Consider the following 21,898-nt stretch of genomic DNA (forward strand, 5'->3'; position numbering starts at 1 on the left):
GGAGCCCAGCGGGCAGCCCCTCTCCGGAGGGTCCCGGATCGACAGCTGGAGGGTGGTGGTGGTGGGGGGGCCGAGTGTCTCTTCCAAGCTTTCCCCCCCCCAACCTCACTGGATTCCTCGCCCGGATTCCTGCGAAGGGAGTCACCCGTCCAACGCCTCCCGAGCGTCTCGCCTCTGCCTTTGCCAAGTCATCCTTTTGCTCGCTCTCTCGGGCGGACGAGGGGGGGTGGTGTGGGAAGAAGGGGGGGGGCGGGCTGTGCAGAAGCTCCCCCCCCGCCGCAGGAGGGTCGGTGGGCCGGGCTGGGGGCTCCCTGGGCGCCCACGAGCCGATCCCCGGCGGCGTCGGCGGTGACAGCCGCTTCGCCCAGCCTCGGCGGTGGAGGAAGGAAGCCGGGACTTCCCCGATCGCTCAGCTGAATAGAGGGACTTTCACGGAGCGGCTCTTACCGGCCTCCCTTCCCCGGGGGAGTTCCGCCTCCAGTCCCTCCTCCTCCTGGCCGCCTGCCTCGGCCCTTCCCGCGGCTTCCAGCGCCGAGGGAAGCCCCGGCCCGGCCGCCCGGGGCGCATGGCTCAAGGCTGCCAGGTGTGCCGGGAGCCCTGCCAGCTCCAGGTAGGGCAGAGGGGGAGGAAGGGGGGGTGGTTTCTGCCTGGTGGACTTTTGTCCCCGTTGAACGCCCTCCCGCTTCCCGGGACACTAGGCTGGCCCCGCTCGCCCTTTGCAGCAAGCCGGGCCCGAAGCAGCTTGCAAAAAAAAAGGGGTGGGGATGGGGGGGGGGGGAAAGCTCTTGCTGCTCGACCTGGGAGCTGCGGGCGAGCTCCACCTGTTGAGAGTCGGCCTGTTCCCGGAAGGCAGTTCACAGTCCCGGGACGGGGCGATCGCGTCCTTCGGAGATAAGGGCCGGAGGGTGTGAACGGGTGTGCTTGCCTGGGCGAGGGTCGGTGCGTGGGTGGGTGGGTGGGTGCGCTGGGTTCAGTCCAACCGCCCAGCACGTTTGCACTTTGGCAACTCGCGGCTTGCGACGTGGAAGTTGCACGCTGCTGCCAACTTTGGGGAGGGGGTGGAGAGAGAGAGAGAGAAACTTTTTCAACGCCGTTTATTTATTCGTTCCTTCCTTCGTTCCTTCCTTCATTCTCTCCCCTTTCGCAGCTCCCCCCCCCCCGGAGACCGCAGCAAGCGACCTGCCGCGGGGAGAACACGTGGGAATCTGCTCTTTTCCCTTCCCCATAACCTGGCGGGGGGGTGGGTGGGTGGGGAAGGACCTCGCAAGCGGATGCCAGACCGTCCGGTTCTTTCCGGGGGAGGGGGCAGGGGAGGAGGAGCGCGATGCTGCAAACGGGTGCGCAAATGACGTAGGGCTGGCGGTTGGGAGGGCGGGGCGCGGAGAGCGGGATTCCCCCCAGAACCGGATTCAAGGGGAGGCGCTTTGAGAATTGCGCCCCCTGGTGGCTGAGGAAGAGCAAGCGTCCATGGATGTGGGTGGGGGCGTCCTGGGATTTCAATCCTGTTTGTAGGGGCTACAGAGAAAACCACCAAGCTCAGAGACCACCAAAGACCCAACAGTTCAACCCTGAGCTGTTGCTAGTTGCGAAGTTGTGTCTGACTCCTCGTGACCCCTGGGACGACATTCCTCCAGGCCTTCCTGTCCTCTACCATCTTTTGGAGTCCCTACTCCTACTGCTTCAGGGACTCCATCCAGCCACCTCCTTCTCTGTCGTCCCCTTCTTCTCTTGCCCTCAACCTTTCCCAGCATTAGGCTCTTCTCCAGTGAGTCCTTCCTTCTCATGAGGTGGCCAAAGTATTTGAGTTTTAGCTTCAGGATCTGGCCTTCTAAAGAGCAGTCAGGGTTGATCTCCTCTAGGACTGACCGGTTTGATCGCCTTGCAGTCCAAGGAACTTGCAGGCGTCTTCTCCAGCACCAGAGTTCAAAGGCTTCAATTCTTTGGCGCTCAGCCTTTCTTATCCAGCTTTCACTGCCATACATTGCAACTGGGAAGACCATAGCCTTGACTATACACACTTTTGTTGACAGGGTGATGTCTCTGCTTTTTAGTGTGCTGTCTAGATTTGCCATGGCTTTCCTCCCCAGGAGCAAGCGTCTTTTAATTTCTTGGCTACAGTCCCCATCTGCAGTGATCTTGGAGCCCAGGAAAATAAAATCTGTCACTACCTCCATTTCTTCCCTATCTATTTGCCAGGAATTGAGAGGGCCGGATGCCATGATCTTGGTTTTCTTAATGTTGAGTATCTTTTTTTCTATCAGTATTCCCAACTTTTTCAACTCCACCCCAATTAGTTCCAAAGCTTTGAGCCTTCGGGAAATCAAAGGTCACCAGAATTACCGTGATGAGTACACAACATTGGCGCTTACACAAATAAGTACAGGACAATATAAACAAAGGCAAATAGGCTGAAAAATAGTTTTTTTTTAATCCCAGAGCTGTAACCATATTAAATTCCACAGTATAGTGCAATGTTGAAGTGCCATATTAGGGGCAGCGCCAATGGTGAATAGAATGTGGAGGATGTGTGTGTATATAATAGCGTATGTTGTTATTTGTGGTTTTTTACTTGGGTGTAGTGTGCACTTTGGACGGCACTTGATTTTGTCGTGAGTTACACAATGGCAATAAAGATATTCTATTTCTATTCTAACCAAACCAAGATCTATTTATTTCTTGGGTGTTCCAAACATGTGGTCATCACTGGCTGATATCACTTCCCTGCATCCATGGGAGGGAGGGGGGGGGCTAGATTGCGTACTCCTTTTTCGGAGGCCCTCATGCAAATCCTGGTTTTAGGGAAGCAGCGTGAGTTGCTGGGTCTTTGAATCCCCTTCTCTTTCTCCATGGACTTTTCATCGCCTTCCCCAGCCGGGGATCCTGCTTGAACTTGTAGCTGGTGGGGGTTTTGCTCACCGACGTCCTGCCGCAATGATTGTGTGTTTCTCCTTGCAATTGGGAACTGGCAAGTGACTCAGGGGTCTGGTCTCTTCCCAGCTCGGGCTGTGGGAAACTGAGGCCGTGACTCATCTGGCAGCTTACGCAGAGAGCTGAATAAGGGGAGCAGGATGGAAGTCAGAAGGGAGCGTGGTGGAACAGGATGGTCTGTCGCAACAAAACGCTTGCAACGGTCTTGTGGTCCCTTTCAGCAACCAGCCACCTTCTCAGTCTGACTGGCTTCCATCATCAACCGGTCAGCTAACAATTGATGGCCAGGACATCATGTGAGAAAAGAAGAACGGTTAGCTCAGGGGTAGGCAACCTTGGCTCTTTTATGACTCATGAACTTCAACTCCCAGAATTCCTGAGCCAGCATGGGGGAACTATGGCTCCCTCATGACTTGTGGACTTCAACTCCCAGAATTCCTGAGCCAGCATGGGGGAACTATGGCCCCCTCATGACTCGTGGACTTCAACTCCCAGAATTCCTGAGCCAGCATGGGGGAACTATGGCCCCCTCATGACTCGTGGACTTCAACTCCCAGAATTCCTGAGCCAGCCTGGCTCAGCTTGGAAACCTCTCCCTTTCCCCTCAGCGTGGCTGGCTCAGGAATTCTGGGAGTTGAAGTCCACAAGTCATAAAAGACCCCTGGCTAGCTGGACTTAGCTGTGTGCCCTGGGTTTGATCCCGTATAGGTAGTCCTCAACCTAACCACCGTTCATAGTGACCATTATTACAACGGCACTGAAAAAAGTGGCTTTGGGCCACTTTTCACACTTAGCGACCGTGGCAGCACCCCCTGGTCACGTGGTCAGAATTCGAGTGCTTGGGAACTGCCGCGCGTTTATGACAATTGCAGCATCCCAGGGTCACGTGATCACCGCGTGCGAGACCTTCCCAGCCAGCTTCCAATGACAAAATCAATGGGGGAAGCCAGTGTTTGCTTAAGGACTGCCCTGCAATGAGTTGCTTGCCAAGGGTGGCATAAAAGGTCGTAAAAATGGGGAAATGGCTCACATAACAACTGGCTCGTTTAACAACAGAAACTTCGAATTCAGTTGAGGTTTTAAGGCGAGGACTGCGTGATTCACTTAACAATCATGGGGAAAAGGCCGTAAAATGGGACGTGATTCACTTAACAACCGTCTTGCTTATTGGTGGAAATTCCGGTCACGATTGTCGTATGTTGAGGACTCCCTGCAGGTGAGGATTCTATGTAAAGAGGTGTCCTCGGCAGATAAGCGGGCTGTCTTTCCATCGTGGTAACTAGGAAATGTGGTTAACTCCAGAGGAAGAAGTGATGTTTCTCTTATATGTAATTCCTGCAGATTCCTGCATTCTAACGATCCATTTTCAACAGTTTTTCTTGTGCCAGGTCGTCCTCGATTTATGACCGCAACTGAGCCCAAAATTTCCATTGCCAAGGGAGACATTTGTTAAGTGAGTTTTGCCCCATTTTGCGACTACTTTTTGTTTTTTTGCCGCAGCTGTTAAGTGAATCGCTGCAGTTGTTAAGTTAGTTACATGAATCTGGCTCCCCCCCCCCCCCCGTTGACTTTGAGGTCATAAAAGAGGATCACGTGACCCTCGGACAATGCAGCCGTCATAAATATGAGTCGCCAAGCTGACTGCATTTGGATCAGGTGACCCTGGGGATGCCGCAACGGTCATAAGTGTGGAAAACGCTCATAGCTCACTTTTTTTTCCTGAACGGTCGCTAAATGAACTGTTGTAAGTCGAGGACTACCTGCATTAAGAACGGGGGATCCTGTGATTGCAGCTGGACATCCCAACAGAATTCAACCCCAGCAATTCTTAAACTTCCCGTTTTCTTTTAAAAAAAATTTTCGTTATTTTCTCCCCTTGTAAGGCGGAAGGTAGAGAGCAGTCACTAAGAGATGGTTAGATCAGGGGTCTTCAAACTTGGCCCTTTTATGACTTGTGGACTTCAACTCCCAGAATTTGCTGGCTGAGGAATTCTGGGAGTTGAAGTCCACAAGTCATAAAAGGGCCAAGTTTGAAGACCCCTGGGTTAGATTATTCTCACTTGCCTGGTCTTTTTTCTCTCTCTCTAACAAGGAGAGTAGAACCTGCAATTTTTTCCTCGTGCCTCTTCCTCCTCTTCCTCCTCCTCCTCCTCCTCCTCCTCCTCCTCCTCCTCCTCCTCCTCCTCCTCCTCCTCCCCCTCCTCCCCCTCCTGCTGGAAAGATCAAATTTCCCAGAAGTTTTGATGCCTGGAAAGTCCCGTTTCGCACTTCCACAACCCATGCCAGAAAGCAATTGGAAAGCGAGAATAATGTGGGGTTATGTGGTGTGGGGTAGGAACTAGCTTGCCTGTCCAATTTTTGTTAAAAGAAAAAAGAAAAAAAAGAAACCCAGACGGGGGGGAAAAGATTAACAAGGGGATGATCCCTGTCAAATGCTAGATCCATCGCCCATCAGCAAAGATAGATCCCGAAGAGATCTTTGGAAATGGTTGTCTGCAGTTTTTTGGACTGAGTGAATAAGCTTCGATTAGATTAGATTAGATTAGATTAGATTAGATTAGATTAGATTAGATTAGATAACCTTTATTGTCATTGTTTACTGAGGGCACAATGGGAGACATTAAAAATGAAATTTAGTTGCTGGCTCTTCAAGGGTACACATAACTCACATTTAAACATACCATATACAACAATGTAAAGGCCTACACCCTTACATATTTGTAACATATAAATATTAATCATTTACGATGCTAAAAAAAATGACCCTCCAAGGTACATTAATTCTATTCAAAAGTGGTTATTTTCTTTCTTTTGAGGACCCTGTTCTGGGCTGTTACATTATTCTGACCTGCAAAAAAATAAACATTGTTATTTTCCCTTCCTTCCTCCTTTTCCCCCTCCCTCCCTCCCTTCTTTTCTCACTCCATTTCCTCTCCTTCCTTCCTTCCTTCCTTCCTTCCTTCCTTCCTTCCTTCCTTCCTTCCTTCCTTCCTTCCTTCCTTCCTCCCTTCCTCCCTTCCTCCCTTCCTCCCTTCCTCCCTTCCTCCCTTCCTCCCTTCCTTCCTCCCTCCCTCCCTCCCTGTCTCTCTCTCCCTTATAAGGCGACTCCTTGAATTTTCTCCCCTGAGAAAAGACACCCCGCTACAATCACACGTGTTCAAAGTAATTGCCCTTGGCATGTTGTTAAAATGCAGCCTGAAGGTTTCCAACTAACCTGGTTATCTGCTGTGTGAATGCTACCCTTAGCTTAGCTTAGAATATGGAGAGATTTCCTGGGTGGAGATTGCTGTCCCAGCCAGTAGATGGCAGCAGAGATTGTAGAATCTCCAGCAGTTGGGCAGATGTTTATCCCCACAGCAAGAAATTGGGTTATTCTAGGAATAAAATAAGGTATGTGGACTTCAACTGCCAGAATTGTCCAGCCAGCATGGCTGGCTAGCTGGCTGAGGAATTCTGGGAGTTGAAGTCCCCAAGTCTTAAAAGTTGCCAAGTTTAGAGACCCCTGCCCTCTGTTCTAAAGTGGGCCTGGACTGGTGAGGCCAAAAGAAGACCCAGGATGTGGATGAATGAGCAGTGCTCTTGGGGCTTGTAAGGTGGGCATGCTGCCAAGCCTCCAAATGTTGACCCCGTGACCGCAGAGATGTTGCAACAGTCAGAACTTCAGGTGTCAGAACTTCAAGTCTCTTCATTCAGTGCCAACCTCATGTTGAACGGCCAGTAAACAAACAGTAACACGTTGAACTTCTTAACCGGAAGGGGAGAATTATTAAACGAAGTTGCCAAATGGTTTTTTTTTTAAATTTTAATTCCACTTATATCTCGCCTTTCTCCGAAGACTCAGGGTGGCTTACAAGCTTAGCAGTAGCCTTCATTCTATGTATATGCCTGCTTATTAGGGCTTTCACACACACCCCCAAGCAGCATTATTGCAAAGTCAGCTTAATTGCCCCCAACAATCTGGGTATAGATTTGTAAAAAAGAAGAAAGAAAGAAAGAAAAGAAAAGGAAAAAAAAGGAAAAAAAGGAAATGAGGTTGGCAAATTTGTACCAGATTTGGGGATCTTCAACCCAGCTTAAATGCGGGGATTACTTCTGCTACATAGTCATCTTTAAAAGGTAACGTTTCCCCCGCACATGCGTGCTAGTCGTTTCCAACTCTAGGGGCCGGTGCTCATCTCCGTTTCAAAGCCGAAGAGCCAGCGCTTGTCCGAGGACGTCTCCGTGGTCATGTGGCTGGCATGACTAGACGCCAAAGGCGCACGGAACGCTGTTACCTTCCCACCGTAGTGGTTCCTATTTTTCTACTTGCATTTTTACGTGCTTTCGAACTGCTAGGTTGGCAGAAGCTGGGACGCGTAACAGGCGCTCACTCTGTTACGCGGCACTCGGGATTCGTCCCGCCAAACTGCCGACCTTCTGATCGACAAGCTCAGTTCTCTTGTTTTTTCCTGCTGTTCTTAAAGAAAAAGAGGAAGAGGAAGAGAATGAACAGATTGCATGGCCTATCTGCATTTCTGCAGCTGCAGACTAGCCATGCTATAAAGGTGGCTTTCGAGAGTCCGTTCAGTGACCGTTGGAAACGACAACGGCCCTGAAAAAGGAGACCGATGACCGTTTGCGCAACAGCTTCGCCCTGAAAACCTGCAAAGTTAATTTTCCCTTTCCTATCAACACTTCCAAGCTAGTTTTAAATATTTCCCTTTTTATAAACCTATGTATCTGTGTCCACTCATAAGAAGGGCAAACAGGGTTTGGTTTTTTCCCCCCAAGGAGTAAATACAGCTAGATTTCAACTTACAACCGTTCATTTAGATTAGATAACCTTTATTGTCATTTTTTTCCCCCTGTGGGCACAACGGCACACGTTAAAAATGAAATTTAGTCGCTGGGTCTCAAAGTGTACACATGCATAACGCACATTTAAAACATACTATATACAACGTATGTGTAGACCTCTACACCCTTACATATAAGTCACGTATAAAAATATTTATTTATTTATTTATTTATTTTATTACATTTATATACCGCCCTTTCCCGAAAGACTCAGGGTGGTTTACAGGGTGATTAAAAAACCAAGATACAAAAGTTAAAAACAAATTAAAAAAAATTATATTTGTCCCTGCATAAATAAAACCCCAGTTAAAATTAAGATTAATTCTCAGCCTGGGCCAGAGAGCTCGAAGAGCCAGGTCTTCAGGTCCCGGCGGAATGAACGGAGGTCGGGGGCAGTCCTCAGCTGTCCATCTTGAATACATAACGGAAGGAGGAAGCTTTAGCGTTCACAAGGTTAATACTGTATGGCACAAAGCCGTGTCTGAATCTGGGTGTTCTGCTTCGGATACCACGCAGCCCCCTCCTGCCAGAAGGTAAGAAGGAAAACAGGTCGTGGAGAGGATGTGTAGTGTCCCAGACAATCTTGCGGACCCCGCTCAAGCAAGGCTTCGTGCAGGCGCTCCCCCACAGCTCACACAGACTCATCATCCCCTCTCCCCCTCTGCCACAAAGGTTGGGGACCGCTAGAGCCTTATCTGGTCTTTCCCGGGTGAAAACTGCCAGTCTGGAGGAGATTCTTGTATTATAGGCAGAAAACAATAAAGTCGCTTGTTTGTTCCCGCCAGAGAGAAAGAGAGAGACGGCCCTCTTCATTTCCCCTTAACCCTTTAGCAACTAATAGATCTAGAAAAGCAAAAGGAGAGAAAAGAGGCCGCTTGGTTCGCTGCGTGACATCATCTTCCTGAGCAGCGGGGAAGGGGTGTCCCCATCCAGTGGAAAATCTGGGCATTGTCTTAGTCTTCTCCGTTGATAAACAGGGACGTGATTCTCCAGCATAAAGGAAAAAGTTCAGAGGAGCAACTAAGACGATTGAAGGCCTGGAGACTAAAACAAATGAAGGAAGAGCTGCAGGATTTGGGTTTGGCTAGTCTAGAGAAAAGAAGGAGTAGGGGGGACATGGTAGCAGTATTCCAGTATTTGAGGGGCTGCCACGAAGAGGAGGGGGAGTCAACCTATGTCCCAAAGCATCAGAAGGCAGGACAGGTAACAGCGAATGGAAACTAATCAAGGAGAGAAGCAACCTGGAATTAAGGAGGAACTTCCTGACATATGCTATGTCCTGGATGGGAGGGAGGGAACTGCCAATGATCTTTTCTGCCATCCTCACCACTCTCTGCACCGCCTTCCTGTCTGAAGCAGTGATACTTCTAAACCAGACTGTGATTTAGTGGCCATTCAAAGTTACAACGGTGCTGAAGAAGGGATTTAGGACCGTCTTTCACACTGACGACCCTTACAGCATCCCCATAATCAGGTGATCAAAATCCCAATGCTTGGCAACTGGCTCGTACTTATTGTTAAGGAATTTGTTGTGCAGAGGTCTCCTTGTGCTACCAAAGAGTTGCACAGACAAGGAAGGGTGCTGAGAGCAGCAAGAGTCACGCAAGAGTACACTGAGTTGTAAAAGCAAAAAGTAGTTTACTTTGAGGTGGTGTAAGAACAAAAAACGCACAGTCAAAAATAAACAGTCCAGGTCATACACAATACAAAGTCTTCTTACCAGTCCAGAGGTCAATACACAGTTCAGGTTTACAACAGTAGTAAACCAACAGCAGAGCAAAAACAGTAATAGTAGAGAGCAGTGAATTCAGAGAGAGAAAGAAGCTACGTTCCTAGCTTCCTCTTATGGCCGTGAGAACACTTACACACCCTTTGGCCAATTAACAACTTAAAGACATAGCATTATGGTTAATATATTTTCAACCCAACATTGTAGGCTAACACCATATGCCTAACACTTATGACGGTCGCAGCATCCATGCGGTCCCCTTTTGCGACCTTCGGATAAGCGAAGTCCATGGGGAAGGCAGATTCCCTTAACAAGCCCTGTTACTCACTGAACAAATCCAGCGATTCCCTTGACAGCGGTGAAAAGGAAGGTCGTAAACCAGAGCAAGGCTCACTTAACAACGGTCTCGCTTAGCGACAGAAATGTTGGGCTCAATTGTGGCCGTAAGCCGAGGACTTCCTTAGCGGAAGAGGTGGCTGTAGGTGTGCCAGAACATGGTCACGCCATAGGTTTATGTAATGACATTGCTAATTCTTTTTTTTTATGTAATGGAGAGAACAGAACAAAATGTCAATATTGACTAAGCAATGTGAAGCACACAAAGCAAAGAAACAGGGAAAAACCCGGAAATGAATTGGGGGCTGAGGGAGGGAAGGAGTGCCAGAACAAGATCAGAAATAAAAGGAAGCCCCCCCCCCCCAAAAAAAAAATGTCAACAAGAAGCTCTTCTGTCACAGAGGCTAGAAAAGTTACCCCTTTTGAGAGGCTGTCCTGGATTGGCACCCAACACCAAGTCACTAAAAAAGATTCAGCAGACCGTGGATCGTGCAGCAATTGCCAAACCCTGATTCCCTTGACCTGTGGGTCATGGGAATTGCAACCAAAACAAGCTCTCGATGAACCCTTCGGGGCAATGCTGCCCATCTGGCCATGCTTAAATTTCCGTGCCCAAAAGTTAGACGTTTCCCAAAAGAGTTGAGAAATGGCTATCTCTTGCCCAATCTTTGATTCCGGTATTCTCCTACCTCCCTTTCCCGCAACTGGCAGGACTTACCTGGAAATTCCCACCCTTGATAAGTGTGTGGAAGACTATATAAGGCTAAAAAGCCCATTTTCCACCCCAAACAAAAGCTCATCTATCTCGGAAACTCTTGTCTCCAGCACCTGCTACCCATCCCATCATGCGCTGGAGCAGTCTAATCCTGGCAGGTGAGTGGAGATGTTGGGAGGGAGGAAAGCCCACAGAGCAATTGACCACGCAGAAGATTCAAGCAGGCTGGAGCCCCCAATTACATCTTGGGTGGAGGTTTGGGGGGGGGTTAAATTTGTCACGGCTTATGGGCACCAGGTTGGGGAAGCCTGCTTTGAAGCGGCTGACTTGAGGTGAGTCACTTCCCATCCATTCCCCTCGACACGTGGCATCACGGCTGTGCGAAGGAAGGCACCTATACATGTCCCAAGGATAACGTTGCAGGATCCAATCTGAGTCGGTTTATTCTTCCAAGCTTTGGGACTCGTGCTACAGCCCATCCTTCGGGAACTTCTCTCTCTCCAGAATGCGCACACCGGGCTATTCTACGCATAGTATTTATATGGTGCCTGGTCGTATATGGCGTTTAGTTGTTAATTGGGGTGTTGATAGCTGGTTATTAAGTCGTTGATTGTAGCTGGTAAGTTGGTGATAAACCAGCCCTCTGGTTGACTGTAAAGGTAAAGGTAAAGGTTCCCCTGCACATGCGTGCTAGTCGTTTCTGACTCTAGGGGCTGGTGCTCATCTCCGTTTCAAAGCCAAAGAGCCAGCGCTTGTCCGAGGACATCTCCGTGGTCATGTGGCCGGCATGACTAGACGCCAAAGGCGCACGGAACGCTGTTACCGTCCCACCGTAGCGGTCCCTATTTTTCTACTTGCCTTTTTACTTGCTTTCGAACTGCTAGGTTGGCAGAAGCTGGGACAAGTAACAGGCGCTCACTCTGTTACGTGGCACTCGGGATTCGACCCACCAAACTGCCGACCTTCTGATCGACAAGCTCAGTGTCCTAACCCACTGAGCCACCGCGTCCCTAGTTGACTGACAGAGTGGTAAATCAGCCCTCTCCATTTCCCAGGCTTCAATCATTTCTCTGGCTATTTTTGTCCCTGCTCAGCCAACAGTCTGCCTTATGCTCTTGCATGTGGCTTGGTCGCTCTTCCTGGCACTCAGAAGGATAAAGAGTGATGGGGAACGCTCCCTGAAACCCGTTAATTCCTGCTGCTTTCCCTCTAAGGACGATGAAACGTTCTGATGTTTGTCGATTCTATGGCTTGCAATACGTCGCTTAAAAATTAAAATGCCAGCCTAGCTGTGGTTAAGAGGAGAAGAGCAGCCTAAACAATTTCTCCCCGCCTCCCGCCACAATCGCCTGGCTGCCACAAGCACAGTGTGGTGTAAAACTGCATTAATTATATGAGGGTTAAAAGTGAAATACTTTACCTTTGAAAAAGAGCGTGCTTGCCGTTTGGATTGAGGAGGGTGAATAAATTTTAATTTTATGCTCCTCTTAGGCTAGTTTAGACTTAACGAAATCCCCCCTCCTCTTCCTCTTCACTTATTCTCCCCCCTCCTCCTCCTCCCTCATTCCAACCTCTTTTTCCTCTTCCCTTCTTCCCTTCTTCCTCTTCCTCTTCCTCCCTTATTCCCTCCTCCTCTTCCCTTATTCTCCCCTCATCCCTAATTCTCCTCCTCCTCTCCCTCCCTTTTTCCTTCCTCCTTTTCCTCTTCCCTTGTTGCTTCCTCTTCCTCTTCTTCCCTTTATTCCCTCCCCCCTTATTCTCCCCCTTCCTCCTCTTCCTCCCTTTTTCCTTCCTCCTCTTCCTCTTCCCTTATTCCCCTCTCCCTAATTCTCCTCCTCCTCTTCCTCCCTTTTTCCTTCCTCCTTTTCCTCTTCCCTTGTCCCCCCTCCCCCTCTTCCTCTGTTCCCTTATTCCCCCCTCCTCCCTAATTCTCCTTTCCCCCCTCCTCCTCCTCTCTCTTTCCCCTCCTCCCCCTCCCCCTGATGAGCTCAGAAACGGGCACCTGCTACCAACCTGAGCACTCCTAATCAAGTTGCCATCCAGCTAGGACGTTGCCATTTGGGTTTCTACTCTGAGGGCCGAGATGACCATGATGGTGTTTTGTTGGCAGCGATAGGATCAGAACTGACCTTCTCCTGTTTCTTGCCTGCTGCCCAGTTTTGGCCTTAGCCTCCAGCCTCCATCCATCTGAAGCCCTCCGCATGGTCCAGTTCCCACCAAACCCCCAAGTTGGACAGACCGTCTTCCTTCATGTGGAAGGTGCCCAATTTCCTACCCATTGCGACTGGTTCCGAGGCAATGGTGTGAACAGAAACAGACAGATCTTGAAAATGGAACTTAATCAGGTCATCAGAGGGCCTGCCTACACAGGACGGGAAGATCTGTGGAGACTGTGCTCTTTAAAGATCCAAAATGTCCAGGCCTCTGATTCTGGACCTTACACGCTTTTGATGTTTGAATTCCGGGGAAGTGAATCCATAACTGCAGTGGGACATCTACAAGTTTCCTGTAAGTGCCAAGGATGGCGACTACTGATGTTTTGGAGAAAATTGGGGGTGGCGTTAGGAGGTGGAAACTATTAGTAGGGGCCAATTGAGAGATGAAAGGGAGTTGTGTAGAGGAAGGAAGGAAGGAAGGAAGGAAGGAAGGAAGGAAGGAAGGAAGGAAATGCAAGTGGTAGATAGGAAGGGAGGAACGAGAAAGGGAGGAATGAAGAAAGGAAGGAAGGAAGGAAAGTGGAAGAGAAGGGAGGGAGGGAGGGAGGGAGGGAGGGAGGGAAGGAATGGTAGAAAAGAGAGGGAATTGATACCAAAACGGAAATCTAAAGAAATAGTAATATTCGTGCTGTTATTTCCTTTGCAGCCTAAAGATGCTTCGAAGTTGCTTCTGTCCATTTCGGCATCTTAATCTTTGGAAGAGGAACCAAGAAGCTGCATTTCGACAGCCTTGAGGGATTCCCAAAAAGGGGATCAGCCATTTAGTTTCTCTCTGTTGCCTTCTCGCTTCTTCCCTTCACCCACAACCATTAAAATATCTTTTTGGCAAAACGGATGCGTGGCTTGGGAAAAGCCCCTTGCGATGCGGTTCTCGGGACCCCAACCCAAATTCACCTGTATGTTCGCTGATATAAAATAGCTCGGAACAGTGAAATTTGCAAGAAGGATTCTCCTCCCCCCCCCAATTATTCTGAGCTGCCAAATGCCTGCTGAGAAAGCCCCTTCCCCAAACAGGTGGCTTATATGTAGTAGCCACCCAGCCAGCAAAGCCTATGAAGCAAGTGTGCCATTCAACATGTGACGCTAAAGACAAGGGGGGAAGGAACATCTCTTCAGAGTCGACAGCCAAAACCTTGCTTTGGAGCAACAAATACTTTAATGCAATCTAGAGTGGGATTTTCCTCCTCCCCCAGTGTCATATTCAATTCTAAAGGGAAAAAGTCAAATAATCTTATGTTTAGTAAGACTGATATCTTAAATTTTAATCAATGTTGATGCAATATTTATCTTTCTTTTTTATTTCCAGTAGTCTTAAGTATGTTTTAACCTTGGCAGCTTGAAAATGTATGGATGTAAACTCCCAGAGTTCTTGATTAGTGACTGACTGGGGAACTCTGGGAGTTGAAGTCCATGCCTCTTCAAGGTGCAAAAGTTGGGGAACATTGGTCTAAAGTTAAGCTAAACTATGGAGTGTTAATAAGCTTCAATTAATACTGTATAAATATTGTATCAAAGCAAGGTAATGTATTAAGGTTTCCAACGAACTAAATAAATAGAATATAATTATTTGCAGAAGTAGGAATCTATTCAGGGCCAAGAATTTTAGAAGGGTTGACCAAAGTTCTTTACCCAGAACTGAAAAAGTTACACACACACACAAACACACACACACTTTAAAAATAGTTCCACGATGTTACACTGCTATGTGAAGGCAGTTGATACCCACCCTTGGCTTGGATTTAGTGCCATTGGCTGCATTCACACCTGCGTATTAACCTGATTCTTGAATTAACCTGTTTTCCTAATTTCACTCCCATCATCTAGACTTGCATTAAAAATAGAAGGTCCAAGCTAACCCAGTGGGCTAGGGTCTCACAGTAGACCACAACAAATCTCGTTCACAATAACTGACCTTGGCATGTTGTGAAAATGCAGCCTGAAGGTTTCTAACTAACCAGGTTGTCTTTTTCTGTGAATGCAGTCCCACCGTATAATAATGATGTGGGGAGATTTCTCTGGGAGAAATGGCAGTTTCAGCCACTAGAGGGCAGCAGAGATTGTAGAATCGGCAGGAGTTGGGCAGATGTTTTCCCTCCCTGCAAGGAAAGGTGTTAAATTGGGCTGTTCTACCTATAAAATTAAAAGGGATGCGGTGGCTCAGTGGGTTAGGACGCTGAGCTTGTCGATCAGAAGGTCGGCAGTTTGGCGGGTCGAATCCCGAGTGCCGCGTAGCAGAGTGAGCGCCTGTTACTCGTCCCAGCTTCTGCCAACCTAGCAGTTCGAAAGCACGTAAAAATGCAAGTAGAAAAATAGGGACCACTATGGTGGGAAGGTAACAGTGTTCCGTGCGCCTTTGGCGTCTAGTCATGCCGGCCACGTGACCACGGAGACGTCCTCGGACAAGCGCTGGCTCTTCGGCTTTGAAACGGAGATGAGCACCGGCCCCTAGAGTCGGAAACGACTAGCACGCGTGTGTGGGGGAACCTTTACCTTTACCTTTAGTTTAATGAAGCGAAGGACGAGGGGGGACATGATAGCAGCGTTCCAGTATCTCAGGGGCTGCTCCAAAGAAGAGGGAGTCAAGCTATTCTCCAAAGCGCTTGAAGGCAGGACAAGAAGCAACGGATGGAAAGCATGAAAAGGAGGAGAGAAAGAGAGAAGGAGGAAGAGAAAGAGACAGAGAGAGAGAAAAGAAGAAGAAGAAGAGGGGGAAGAGGAGAGAGAGGAAAAGGAGGAGAGAAAGAGAAAAAGAAGAGGAGGAGAAAGAAAGAAAGAGAGAAAGAAAGAGAGAGAGAAAAGAAGAAGTAAAAAGGAGGAAGAGGAGGAGGAGAAAGAGAGACAGAGAGAAAAAGGAGGAAGAGGAGCAAGGGAGAGAGAGAGAGAGAGATTTCTCCCTGTACACCCTTTCCTACAATTGGCTTCCCCTGTCCAATGCAGGGGACCATAGCTTCCATTATGGGCGCTGTAGTCCACTCCATCTTGCGCACGGCAGGTTAGAACAGACCTCCCCTATAGGTGGGGTGGACTATGATGGTTTAGTGACCCTTGTTATAAACCGCCCACCGTCGGTGAGATGGGTGGTGTAGAAATTTAATAAATAAAATAAAACCCCCAGACATTTCTTTGTTCTGCAATGTCCTCATTCAACGAGAGGCAACGATGGCCTCTGCGCCATCACCACGGGCCCACCTGGCATGCTGTGACAAGGATACATTATCTCGGCATTGCTCATGCGTGCCTTGAGCAAGCCCGACTGGTTTACCCATCCTGGCTAAACTGGTTTTATTTCTACGGCTTGGCAGCGGCGTTCTCCTCTTGCGGGAGGGCAAGGCAGAAAATGCCTTCCTGCATTAAATCTTTCCTTCTTCTGTGAACTGGGGTTAAATATTGGCTTGCCCCTCCCCCCCCCCGGGTTTAAAAGCACATGGAGAAGAGTTGCCACCACCCCTCTCTCTCAGTTCTCCATTTGTTCGGATTACAAAAAGCATCCAGGGTAAAAGGTCAATATATTGCTTTTTGTTAGATTTGTGCAACCTATTTTATCCCTTTGAGGTTATAATGAAGTCCATTCCTCATTCAGCCCCTGATTGGATGCCTTCATAACCACCCCAACATCTTGGTTCCAAAACTAAAAATCGGGGTTTGAGTGCTTGACTGCATCTGCGAAAACCCTTGAAGATGCTAATCTTTTAGGAATAGATCTCCTAGAGCAGGGGTCTTCAAACGTGGCAACTTTTAAGACTTGTGGACTTCAACTCCCAGAATTCCTCAGCCTGCTGGCTGAGGAATTCTGGGAGTTGAAGTCCACAAGTCTTAAAAGTTGCCACGTTTGAAGACCCCTGTCCTAGAGCAGCATTTATTAACCTTGGGAACTTTAAGACGTGTGGACTTCAATTCCCAGAATTCCCCAGGCAGCATGGTGTGTGGGGAATTCTGGGAATTGAAGTCCACCCATTAAGACGGCTGATAAGTACTGTCCTTAGAAGCACCTAGAGTTTGTTCTTGTGTTTAAAAAACAGACACATCAAAGCAGGAGTCTCTCCATTCCGAGAGAAGGAGCAAGGGTGCTTCTGTGCAGGCGCAGAAGGCATTTCTCTCTCCTTATAACTTCTGAAAGATTTAGCTCCTCTGGCATGCGTGAGCATGAAAACAAAATGAAAAAATCCCGATGGCTTTCAAGGGCTCTTAAAGAACTCCTGCGCCACCGATGTGCAATTTCTTAATGAGTCATTCAACCCACAACTTTCCCGCACAGAAAAACCTAGTTGTGACTATCACATTCCAGGTCAATGGAACACAAAATAAGGAGGCCTTGCTTCACTGATGAATGGCCGATTCTGGGGCAAGAGGATCAGTCTCTTCTAACCAGGTCAGAAAATGACTAACTGACATGTTGATTCAGAGGGCTAAGTTGGGTGAAGGTTCATCTTGGTTAAAAAAAGTTGGTTTGCTTTTGGGTAAGGCAAGTTGGGTGAATTCCAGCCATTTGGTTTAATTGGTGGGGAGACCCATGATGTGAACCCAGAAAATAGGCCTAGTGGTTAAAGCACCAGGTTAGAAAGTGGGGGGCCATGAGTTCTAGTCCTGCCTTAGCCGTGAAAGCCGGCTAGGTGACTCTGGGCCAATCACCAGGAAGCTGTGACTTCTAGTCCCGCTTTAGGCAAGAAAGGCCACTGGGTGACTTTGGACCAATCACCAGGAGAAGGTGAGTCCTAGTCCCGCCTTAGGTGTGAAAGTTGATTAGGTGTCCTTGGGCCAGTCCTTCTGTCTCAGCCCAACACACCTCACAGGGTTGTTGTTGTGGGGAAAAATAGGAGGAGGAAGGAGTATTAAGTATGCAATAGTGGCGAATATCTGTAGCTTGGGTGTAGGATGAGGGTGAAGCTTTGTTTTCCGAGCTTGTGGGTTGGTTTCCGAACATTTCGTTACCCGGCAGAGTTTAGGGGATGTCAGTGTCAGGGGTTCTTCTGTTTGGCCCTATGATAGATAGATAGATAGATAGATAGATAGATAGATAGATAGATAGATAGATAGATAGATAGATAGATAGATAGATGGATGGATAGATAGATGATAGATAGATGATAGATAGATAGATAGATAGATAGATAGATAGATAGATAAATGTCTAGTTTATTATTTTACTGATTTTATTATTTTATTTTATTTTACTAAGTTATTTGTTTCATTAAGTCATTTTATTGTACTTATTTTATTGTACTTATTTTATTGTACTTTTTATTTTTTCGTTCATTTATTTATTACTTTAGTTTAGGGTAGGCCTAATTTAATGAAAAGAAGGACCAGGGATGACATGATAGCAACCTTCCAATATTGGAAGGGCTGCTACAAAGAAGCGGTGTGTGTGTGTGTGTGTGTGTGTGTGTGTGTGTGTGTGTGTGAAGCTCTTCTCTAAAGCCCCTGAAGGCAGGACAAGAAGCAACGGATGGAAACTCATCAAGGAGAGAAGCCACCTGGAACTAAGGAGAAACTTCCTGACAGTGAGCACAATTAACCAGTGGAACAGAAGTTGCCTCCAGAAGTGTTGGGTGCTCCAACCCTGCAGGTTTTTAAGAAGAGATGGTACAGATTCTCCTTCCTGAGCAGGAGGATGGACTAGAAGACTAGAAGACCTAGTCTTAAGGCCCCTTCCAACTCTGTTAAATATAGACTTGCAAAAGCTGGATGGGGCTACAATTAATAGGTTAAGTTTTTTCCCTGAGGCTCAGCATGTTTTGACTCTGTTGAAAGTCCAGCCTCCTTTAACTGGTTTCTGATCCAAAGTCTTGGGGAAGTTCATTCTGTTCTTTAAGCATGTTGTGCAAGTGCAGTCAATATATCTGCAGCCTTAGACTCCTTCCTACACCCAAATGAATGCGGCTGCTCCGCCTGTTGCTGTCATCCTGCAATCCAGCTGGTTCAGCTGGTGAGGCTCAGGAATTTGTGGGTGTAAAGCAGGAAGGAGACTGGGGAGCCATGAAGTTGGAAAACAAGTGATGTAGGTCCCGAGATGGAGGACTCCCTGGAGACTCGGTTCCTTTGCTGAAGGTGAGAAAACGGAGCCGTTTTCCATAGCAGGAGGGGAGTAGAGCAGAGTGGGTAGAACTGGAAATGAATGGGAAGTTTCTGTGGGATCCTGGAAGCCTGATTTGAGCGTTACATCGTTCGGAAGCAGGAAACTCCAGTTAAGAGATCTTGAATTCTGATCTGGGGCAAGGAGAGTGGTTGCGTGTTTAGAACAGGGGGCCTCCAAACTTGGCAACTTGAAGACTTGTGAACTTCGACGCCCAGAATTTGCCGGCCCTGGGAATTCTGGGAGTTCAAGTCCACAAATCTTGAAGTTACCAAGTTTGGAGAGCCCCTGGGTTAGAACAAAGGACAGTCCTCCCTAGATATTAGCAGTTGAGGGCCACCTTCATCCTTTCTCCTCTCAAATTCTCCTCCCCAAATTCTCCTCCCCAAATTATCCTTATTCCTATCCAAATTAGACATAGAGAAAATTTGGAGTTGCACAGTAGACTGTCTGCGAGTCTAGACATTGGAAAGTAAAGAGGAACCGACGGAAGAGAATAACTGCAGCTCAGGGCTGAACTGTGGGGTCCTTGGTGTTCTCTGAGCTTGGTGGTTTTCTTGCAGACGTTTCATTACCCAACTAGGTGACACCTTTAGGGTTTCTGCAACTTTCCCTAGCACCGCTGACGTTACCTAACTGGGTAATGAAACCTCTGCAAGAAAACCACCATGTGCAGAGAGTATCAGGGACCCAACAGTAAAGAGGAACTTTGGAGCTAGGTGACTGATGGATTATGTGTTCTCAAGCTTTTAGATAAGTTTTCTCCAGGAAGCTCTTTTCCATCCTGGTCTTCAGGTCTTCCAGTATTTTATCCATAGCTGATGAATCCATCCATTTGATGCTGTCCATCCTCTTCTCTTCCTTTCCACCTTTCCCAGTATTATGGACTTCTCAAGAATGCTAGGGGGTTGGTGAAGATAGATATAGATAGATGGATGGATATATCTATATCTATATCTATATCTATATCTATATCTATATCTATATCTATATCTATATCTATATCTATATCTATATCTATATCTATATCTATATCTATATCTATATCTATATCTATATCTATATCTATATCTATATCTATATCTATATCTATATCTATATCTAAAGGTAAAGGTTCCCCCGCACATGCGTGCTAGTCGTTTCCGACTCTAGGGGCCGGTGCTCATCTCCGTTTCAAAGCCGAAGAGCCAGCGCTTGTCCGAGGACGTCTCCATGGTCATGTGGCCGGCATGACTGGACGCCAAAGGCGCACGGAACGCTGTTACCTTCCCACCGTAGTGGTCCCTATTTTTCTACTTGCATTTTTACGTGCTTTCGAACTGCTAGGTTGGCAGAAGCTGGGACGAGTAACAGGCGCTCACTCTGCTACGCGGCACTCGGGATTCGACCCGCCAAACTGCCGACCTTCTGATCGACAAGCTCAGCGTCCTAACCCACTGAGCCACCGCGTCCCTTATCTATATCTATATCTATATCTATATCTATATCTATATCTATATCTATATCTATATCTATATCTATATCTATATCTATATCTATATCTATATCTATATCTATATCTATATCTATATCTATATCTATCTATATATCTATCTATATCTATATCTATATCTATATCTATATCTATATCTATATCTATATCTATATCTATATCTATCTATCTATCTATCTATCTATCTATCTATCTATATCGATAGATAGATAGATAGATAGATAGATAGATAGATAGATAGATAGATATAGATGGATCGATGGATCGATGGATAGACAGACAGACAGATAATAGAATAGAATAGCATAGGAAAGAATAGAATAGAATAGAATAGAATAGAATAGAATAGAATAGAATAGAATAGAATAGAAACTTTGTCATTTTGAATATACACTAATTGGCATACATTAAAATGAAATTTCATTGCATATAGCTCTAAAAGGGTTACCACCTTCAATATACACTACATAAATATGACAAAAATAAATGCAGACTAATACATATGCCCACATATATTCTGTGACACAGCGAAACAAAACAGTCTAGTTCGGGTTATGTATACATATCCATGGCGAGAAAGACAAATCTTGCGAGTTTACCAGACGGATGGCAAAGGGAACAAAGCTATTACAGAATCAGGTAGTCCTGCTAGAAATACTTCAAAACCTCCTCTCAGAGGAGCAACAGAAACAGACCATAAAGTGGGTGTGTGGGGTCCCTAGCAATGCTTTGAGCTCTGAGCACATAACGCTTATAAGCAGCATCCTGAATTCCAGAATAGTTGAAGATAGATAGATAGATAGATAGATAGATAGATAGATAGATAGATAGATAGATAGATAGATAGATAGATAAGGTAGGTAGGTAGGTAGGTAGGTAGGTAGATAGATAGATAGATAGATAGATAGATAGATAGATAGATAGATAGATAGATAGATAGATAGATAGATGATAGATAGATAGATAGATAGATAGATAGATAGATAGATAGATAGATAGATAGATAGATAGATAGATAGATAGATAAGGTAGGTAGGTAGGTAGGTAGGTAGGTAGATAGATAGATAGATAGATAGATAGATAGATAGATAGATAGATAGATAGATAGATAGATAGATAGATAGATAGATAGATAGATAGATAGATAATTCTTTATTGGCCAAGTGTTATTGGAGAAACAAGGAATTTATCTCTGGTGCATAAGCTCTCAGTGTACGTAGAAACAACAAAGTGATAGTTCATCTATCATAGCTCATATCTGCAATCATTATTCATAAGATGCAACAACAAGTGATGACCATAGATATCAATAGGAGAAGGCTATAGGAAAGATGAGAAAAGATGAGAAGAAAAGAAAAGAAAGATGAGAAGACGACAAGGATAATAGCAATACAGCTCTACGACCTGGGTAAATATCTTTAGGCCTAAGAGACTGCTGTGGAAGTTAGGTGTTCAGCAGAGTGGTGGCACGGGAGAAAAAAAAAACTACCTTTGTGTCTAATTGTTTTGGCATATAGTCCCCTATAGCAGCGTCCAGAAGGGAGAAGTCGAAACGGTTTATATCCAGGATGTG

At 46.8% G+C, this 21,898-nt stretch overlaps 1 long non-coding RNA gene across 1 annotated transcript; it reads left to right on the top strand.

Moving 5' to 3' along the window:
• The first annotated feature begins 65 nt into the window (after window positions 1-65).
• Window positions 66-14,219, top strand: LOC308672104. Its single transcript, XR_014027344.1, has 3 exons — window positions 66-610; window positions 12,702-13,052; window positions 13,407-14,219. It is a non-coding gene; the product is annotated as an uncharacterized lncRNA (long non-coding RNA).
• The last annotated feature ends 7,679 nt before the right edge of the window (window positions 14,220-21,898 follow it).

This window comes from Vipera berus, assembly GCF_964194415.1.
Source record: "Vipera berus genome assembly, chromosome: 9".
Taxonomy (NCBI): domain Eukaryota; kingdom Metazoa; phylum Chordata; class Lepidosauria; order Squamata; family Viperidae; genus Vipera; species Vipera berus.